Genomic DNA, 8,843 nt, shown 5'->3' with positions numbered 1-8,843 from the left:
TATAACATGTTAATGGATGGAGTAACGACGTATCTAGATTTAGAAGCCGTAAAATCTGGCACTCCCGCGCCATAACAATTGCCAATATTAGGCTATGAAATTGTCAACCTTAGCATTGGTCACGGTCTTATATACAGGTCATGGAACTAAACCCAATTTTAATGGTGAGAGATTAGTACGATAGTGTCATAACTTTTCGTTCGCGTGAACGCCACTATACGTCACAGCTATTGATCCGGTGCAGTGATAAATGCGTGATGTTTAAAAGAAAAAGAGACAGAATGCTATTCTGTCTTCGTTGCACAGCACATCCATCGATCATCATGCCTTTGGCGGCCGTAAACTATTAAGCCGACGTACCAACTACTGCAGTTGCACGACCTGTGTTTAAGACCGTGGCATTGGTATTTATTGGCATGTGGCTTTCAAAGTCTAGCATCTATAACTAGTTATGTCAAACATTATTACTAGAATTCAAATTTTGGAATTCAATATACATGTATAAGTTTTATTTGTATATACAATATTAGTCCGCTACTGTCTTGAAACATATTGTTATTACTTTTTTAAACATTAAGTTATTTAAAGAAATAAAATTATAAACTCCACTTTCTTAATCTTTATGTATGTACATTATGCTCGCTGTTTTATTTATTGTAATCTAATATTTACTAGGAACAGTTAATAATAGAATAAGTTAAATTTACGGCTAAGATCTAGATTAGGTAAAACCGAATTTCGGGACCGGGGGGGGTTGGGGGGGAGAGGGTGGGGAACGCTACCCCTGGTACCACTGTCACACCTCGGAACCCTATGGTTATGGAGATATCCATGGTTAAAGTTTTGAGGCTAGAAGAAGAATTTCGAAAGTTAGAGGAACGCTTGTCTCCGGCGCTGCGGGAAGTGCAGCCCTTCCGCCCTTGCGTGCGAAAGCACGCTCACTCATGCTCCGTTCCGCAGCGGAGGCTGTAAAACCGAATTAGAAAAACCGAATTATGGGGTTTTTGGGTGTGGAGGGTGGAGGGTGTAGGGGAATCTATACAAGGTAACAGTGTCACACCTCAAAACCCCATGGTTATGGAGATATCCATGGGTAAAATTTTGAGGTTAGAAGAAGCATTTAAAGCTATTATAATACCTTTGAGCTCGTACTGTTTGCATTGTGTGACAAATCGACACTTTTAAACAAAATAACGTGTCAGACATAATATTCTAATAAAATTAGTAGCATTGCGTGCTAGAATATAGGTTTAGAAATTCGAAAAATACCCAAAACCGAATCGGAGTACCCCACTGTCCACGTGGTCTTGGTCTGTCCTACCCCTAGAGTGTTTTTTTTTTGTGCCGCGGAGGCGCGGAGGGAGGGCAGCCCTCGCCCGCCGTGCGAAAGCCATAACCATGGATATCTCCATAACCATGGGGTTCCGAGGTGTGACAGTGGTACCAGGGGTAGCGTTCCCCACCCTCTCCCCCCCCAACCCCCCACGGTCCCGAAATTCGGTTTTACCTAATCTAAAGCTTTACCAAATTTACTAAACGTTTATTACATTGTAAATGCTATTACATTATTCCATTTACGAGGCTAGTGATAAAAATAATAGCTCCAATGTAACTCCAATGTTGTTGATTTGACACAAAGTTCAATTAATTTAAACATTGGGGTCTAGGCTAAACTAATATTTATATTTAAAAAAAAATCAAATAACGGCGCGAACAATAAAACCGCTATTTTAATTTAGCGGTCCCGGAAAGTTGGCGTTTTGAATTTAGAAATAAGAAAGTAAGAGCTAGACGAAATATATTGGTATCGGCCAATACTGAGCATGGCTTGAATTAAAATTGGTAATAATCTGACAAGTCACCTGAGATTTTCGTACATGAGCTGTTGCCCTTAGCTTTTGATATAGTTTCGAGATAATAGGAATGTTTTGACTATTTATTTTAAATATTTAAAATGTCAGTTCTTGCTTTAGGTTTGACAGGTCATTAAATACATAATAGAATGTCCAATTTTCTTCCATTTTTCACACTTCCGAAATTATTGCCAAAAAAAAAATCATTAGCGAAAGTTGGTTTCGAATTTTACATCGAAATAACTTCTTTAATATTTTAAGAATAGTTAATTTATTGCGTATCAATTTTGTACATTATTTTCTCTCAAAATATTTTTTGTCTATTTTATGCATGACTTCGCTAATGATTTTTTTTTTTCGTTGAATATTGTTTATAATATTACTTTTAATTTATGATTACAAATAAAACGAGCTTATTGTAAACAGGTTGAAAAGTTGCTTTTAAATAACATAAAATAGAATTAAATTATTAAGAACATCTGTTATTATCTACAGCTATTAATGATTAAAAAAAAACGTGTGTATTAAAAAGTGAGCTTTAGAGGAGTTTGACGGTGTTGCCAAAAAAAGGGTATGGCTGAGTTGGCTGGTATGAACAAAAACTGATTTTTTATACGAAAACATATGTCGGCAAACAAACGTATAAACGTAATCGCAAGCGGTTACCGTAGCTTTTAGACGCCTGCAACATTAGAAGCGCGTTGCTGACCGTACTCCTGACCTTCTCCAGGAACTCTGGCGATCTTACTCACCAAAGGAACACAACATTGTTTGAAAGCAGTGTTATTTAGCTATGATATACTATTAGGTACTTCCCCAGACGGGCTGATATAGATATTGAACAGGGTAGGTATATCCTTCTGTGCACCACCTCACTGATGAAATCACAGGCCATCAATCTAGGTACGCATATAATGTTTAGTATATGATATAAGAGATGTTTAGTATGTCATGTACAAAACAAACGCGGCAGACGGCAATGCTTTTTGCAGTCGTGTGATTTGCCTACGTTTGTAATCTTTGTAAGGGGATATGCATTAATTACGTGAGCTCTGAATGAGGGGGAGGGGTCCAATGAAATCTCACCAAATCTCATTTAAACCGACGATCGCTCGATCTCTCTCTCCCATAATCGAAAATCTCATATCAACTTCAAAAAATATAAAATATAACAGATATTAAAAATACATACCTATATTTTGAGTGTTCATTTTGCCCGTTAAAATAAATCTCATGGCTATTAAAGTTATTTAGTTTTTGCTTCGAATTATATTTAGCGTCAATCACACGTAAGGAGTGGGGGGGGCGTCCAGGCAAATCTCACCTAAGGGTGGAGGGGTCTAAACTGATCGAAAAATAGCTCACGTAATTAATGGATGCCAATGCAAAATGTATGTAATGTAATTTGGTTTTGGTTGTTTTAAATACGACATTACTTATATTTTGTTCTAGATTACGGTTGGATTACGGTATTTAGATATCGTGGCGGTAGTTAATGTCGCTTAAATTTTATTAAATACAACCAACGTTTTGTTTCGTTACCATACTATTAATATGATACATAATTTAGTTTATTTAATTATCATGTAATAAAGAGAACTCACTTGTAGGAAGCTCTTCGTAAAAGAAATGTGGTATCGGAGCTATTTGTGTTTATTATATTATATAATAGATATTTTAAATATAAGTAATATTGATGTCATATTATCCATTGCTGTAACTGTAGCTATGAAGATTTTTATAAATAAATTAAAAAATACAATATTGCGTATAACTTCATATCTTTATTTATTTGTAATGTTTTCAACTCTTCTTTCAATATTTCTTTACATGCTCAACGTAAATAACGTAACTAGCATGTCAGCTGTTTCTGCTACACTACCCCATGATCATACATAATGATCCAAAAATGAATGATAATAATTCCGCCGATAAACTGTCATGCAGTTTGGCGGATTATGAAATTGTAAAGTATTTTGTCCAATAAATAATTTATTATTATTATTATTATTAAAACTTTCAGAATTTTGACTAATAATCTTAATAATAATACTAGATAAATATTACGCTTCCCACGAAACGGCCGAGTGTGATGACTAACACCAACCACCTAGACCGTGAGAAACACTTGCCTGGCCTGTGAAAACATTTTCATGTGTATTATTTGAACCCCCGACGATTAGCGCCTCTGCCTTTTACTGCGTTCACCACACCAATGCGTAGTCAAAAATATGGATCAAATTGGAAAATACCTCAAAATTGAGAGATTATATTATTCTTCAACCTTATTCTTATCAATTTTTAAATGTCTAGGAGGCAAAAAGGCTTTATAGAAAATATCAAAAAGATCAATATGTCAGAACAAAAAGGCTTCATACCTTTTGATACACAGATTACAGAATTCATCTATTCCTATTAATTTTACGTAAAATGAGTATATTAGTGTGTTACATAAAGAACTCTTTATCTTTAATATTATTTGTTGAGTTATCATGGAATTACACATGCAAATGTGTCTAACGCTAGTGCACTTATAACATCAATTTAAAGGTGACAGTTCAAATTGTAACTGTTTTAATAATTCTAATAGGTATAAGGAAATAAGCTATAGCAACTTTCTGAAATGTCACTGTTGACTTTTCAAACTTATAGAGTTTTTTTTTGTATATCTATGGAATTAGTCATTCATGTCAATGGAATCACGTCCATTGAATACAACATTCCAATAATTTTTGTTATATTTTGATAGAAAAAAGTATTTTTGCAATGAAATGGAGGGACCGAATCCAAGAGGTAAGTAGTATTAAATACTTAAAACTAGTGCTTTTACGATAAATTGTCTATAACGCTTATTGTTTGGTACTTGTCATTGAATATTATGAGTGGGCGAAACTTGATTTACTTATATTGTAAATTATCTTTTGTTTGTGACTAACATCGTTGATAATGATCGAAATAATAAAACGCCAAATTTTAAATTGTTTCACGTATCAGATTTAAGTATAGTTTAGATATAGAAGTGAAATAATAAGTCGCACTTCCGAAGCTTAGAAATGAATAAAAATAATAATGTACTTCCGCATTTTTTTATTTGCTATAAAATCCGATCAGATTATCCTTACGATATAAAACAAATTTTCGAACACAAGAAAGCAATTTAGTCAAAGATAGTTTCTAAACTGATTTTAAATTAAAGTACTATATTTACAAATTTATTATTTTTGTATAATGTTTATTATGAAATACATTGCTAAATATTTTTCATTAGACCTAGATTTATCAATTGAATTTTGTATATAGAAGCAATTACAATTATAATAGATAAAAATGGTAAAGAAAAATTGTTATGGATAAATATGCATAATTATTTAATTTAAATAATACATAGTGGATTATATTTATTTGTTTGTAAAGTTTTGAATGTGGTAGTTGAAAATTTTTTATGCACAATAATTATATTATAAGTTATTAATAAAATACACAAAACCTAATGACCAAATGACCAACATAGACCCACAGCGACAGGAAATCCTGTGCCGCGAACGTGCCTGCCAACACATTATTGTTCAATATTTACCATTTATGTCTCTGATTGAAATTTCATTATTTATATTAGTAGTAATAAATTAGCAAGACTTTTTAACAAGCAAATTTCTTAAACTAGCAAACAGCAAAATTTCTCCTTTGAGACGAACTCGAAGGAGAAAATTTGTTATTACTTTGTAGTTCAATTACCAAATGCTTTCTATATTGTTATGGTTTTCGCCATGGAATGAGCACTTAACAACAGAGTGATGGTCGTTTTGCGTGTCATGTAGGGGTTGAAAATAGAAAATAAATAAAATAAAAATAATTAAAATGCTAAAGTATTTAGAATTTGTTATATTCATGTCGAAAAATAGATCTTCGAAAGAAGAGTGATTAAGCATTTACACTCCACCTTGAGTTGCATCAAAACTGACACATTGTAACTGGGGTTCACTGGAGTCAAATATAGAGCTATAATATTTATTAGATGTAACTAAAATATATATGCATCTATGCATATTGTCAATTTTTTTATTGTGTATCAACATTTAAAACTAGCTTCACCCTCACAACCCCCAGTAGCATTTTGTTCTGTCTCGGGGGTCCGGAAACACAATATACACAAACGCCCAGACCGCTACAAACATGCGTATGGCCAATACAAATGTTCGTAATGAGGGGGAATCCAACCCGCGATAGATATCGCAACAGCCAGTGCCGTGGGCGCTGCGTCAACGTGTCGTTTATAAATAAAAATAATATACATTATTCAGATATAAGTTTTTCAATAAATAAGGAGGCGTCCATAAATTACGTGAGATTTTTTTTAAATTTTCTGACCCTCCCTCCCCCCCTTGTGAGATGTCGTGAGATTTTATTCAACCCCCCTTTTTTTTACGTGGGGAAAATCCATCATGGATACCCTCCAGCGCGGGGGCGGCAGAGGGTTATGTCAGACTCCTACTGACTAAAAACCACCACGTGTTAGCAGTCATCCGCCTGGGTGGGGCGAGAGGGGTCGCGCTAGCATTCGCCCCTCCCCCAACCCCCAATCTCACGTGAGACTTTTCAAGATGTGGGTTTCTTACGTAAATGCGTTGGATTGTTATAGAAAGAAAAAAAAATTGCTTCGTGTTTTTATTTACGACTAGTTAAGACTAGTAATCAATATTGCTGAGAGTTTAATTATAAGTGTAATAAAAATTTAACAATAGAATACTTAAATCGTAACTACTGTGATTAAAAAAAGAATATCTACTCTAATTTAGTCCATTGAGAATCATGCGCGGTCTCAAGAGAGACTATTGGAACCAACATGTCCATATGATTTTCAGTAAAATCATCTGCTCCTTCAACTTCGTTCTGATCTAGCCACTCTAAACCGTTGGTATATAACAAATATATTGGTTTGGCAGTCAGTAGATGTATAACGTCGAAGTATGAATGAAATTATTTTCTTTCGAACGAAGTAGTGAATGATCTTAATCGTATTACGATTACGCTTAAGATTAAATCTTAAGCATGTACAATCTGGATTAAATGGACCAGAATAGTATATTTTTTTTTCAATCAGAAAAAAAATTGCGTGATATTTGCCGAGGACCCCCTCCCCCCCTTAAACATCTCACGTATTTTATGAACGCCCCCTAATTGTTACCTTCAGAGCTGATCTTGCTGTTGATTTGATTACATGTTGAGATTATTCGTTGGCATTGTCGGCAACACTTATTTTGTATTGTTTGTCTCTGCACATAAAATACAAAATAAGTTAAATAGAAAAAAATATTGAAAAATATAAGTACGAGAAATTAATTTTGGATTCAAATTTCTTTTAAACCATGTAGATTATAATTTTTCTTTTCTTATATTTAAAAACTAGCGACCCGCCCGGCTTTGCACGGGTGCAATGCTGATACTAAATATAAAATAAAATAAATTTTGTTTGTTATTATATAATACAGGGAACGAAATTTTCAAGACTGAATTAATATCTATTTATCGTATTACGCGCAGAACAGCAGACCTCGATAATTTTTCTATTAATAAACATGTTACGTGCTTGAAAATACATATTTGAATAAAATTAATAAAAACTTAATTGCATTGTGTAATTCTTCGAAATAAATGCAAGATTCTACATTCTTTTGCGTAAATACTAATTTGCTAACCACTACGTGACGTCACTAAAAATAAAGATCGTCGGCCATTTTGAAAATCTATTTATTGTAGAAAACAACGTTTTGTAGTATATTTTTCTAATGTATGATGTAATCCATTACGAAATGTCCTATACTCCAGAAAGGCCTACGTGAGCGAACGCGCTGGTACCTGTGTATCAACATCTACTTATTTTGTCTGACTCACATCACGTATCATTTATATGCTCGTTATAGAAATAAATAATATTTGTAACTTTCCTCCTTGCGCAAAAATGGCTTTAAAAGAACGACTGGTATTATTCGATATCATTAATATTGGTAATGGGTATAATTGGGCAAAAACCTGTGGGTTCGGGATGCCTCTTAACTAACTTGGAAGTGGAGTGTAGTGTTTTTTTAAACGTTAAAAAAATAAACACTTACTTTTAATATTTCATTGAAAAATTCCATTCTTAAAGTTGGAAAACAGTTTCGAAGTCTTTGGATTTAATGGCTTCAATTATGTTAGAAGTGCAATATTCAATTTTGTATTATTCAAACGTGTGCAGACTCGTCTAACTTCAGCCGTATGTTTTTTACATGTAGGCTGAATCTATTACAGCTCCGCACTACAATAGCTATCTGAGTTGAGAATTTGCAGAGGAAAAACTTTTGCGTCCCGTCGAAGCGAATCTTCTTCCTCTTCAGGTTAAAATGGCTTTCAGTAGTGCCAAATGAGCACAGATGATTTCGCCAATGTCACGTAGAAGAAGCGAATCTTCTCACAAATATTCAGTCTGTTATTAATCACTGAAGTTCTGTCTGTGTTCTATCTGAATTACTGAAAAAAAAAAACTGGCACAACAAGAAAAAATAAAAATAAAAACTTGTGATGCAATAGGGAAAATTCCATAAGGATAACGTTTTGTCTGGTAGTCTGTAACCGAATCACAATAAATGACAAAATATTAGATATATTCTTTTTTAACCGACTTCCAAAAAAGGAGGAGGTTCTCAATTCGACTGGTTGTTTTTTTTTTTTTATGTATGTTACATCAGAACTTTTGACTGGGTGGAGCGATTTCGACAAATTTTCTTTTAATCGAAAGGTGGTGTGTGCCAATTGGTCTCATTTAAATTTATTTGAGATCTAACAACTACTTTTCGAGCTATATCTAATAATGCGTTTTTACTTGACGCTTTTTTCGTCGACCTACGTTGTATTATACCGCATAACTTTCTACTGGATGTACCGATTTTGATAATTCTTTTTTTGTTGTAAAGGAGATATCTCAAGTTTAGTACCATGATAAGGAAACCAGAA

This window comes from Melitaea cinxia, chromosome 20, assembly GCF_905220565.1.
Source record: "Melitaea cinxia chromosome 20, ilMelCinx1.1, whole genome shotgun sequence".
Lineage (NCBI taxonomy): Eukaryota > Metazoa > Arthropoda > Insecta > Lepidoptera > Nymphalidae > Melitaea > Melitaea cinxia.
Note: the sequence above shows the minus strand (reverse complement) of the source record.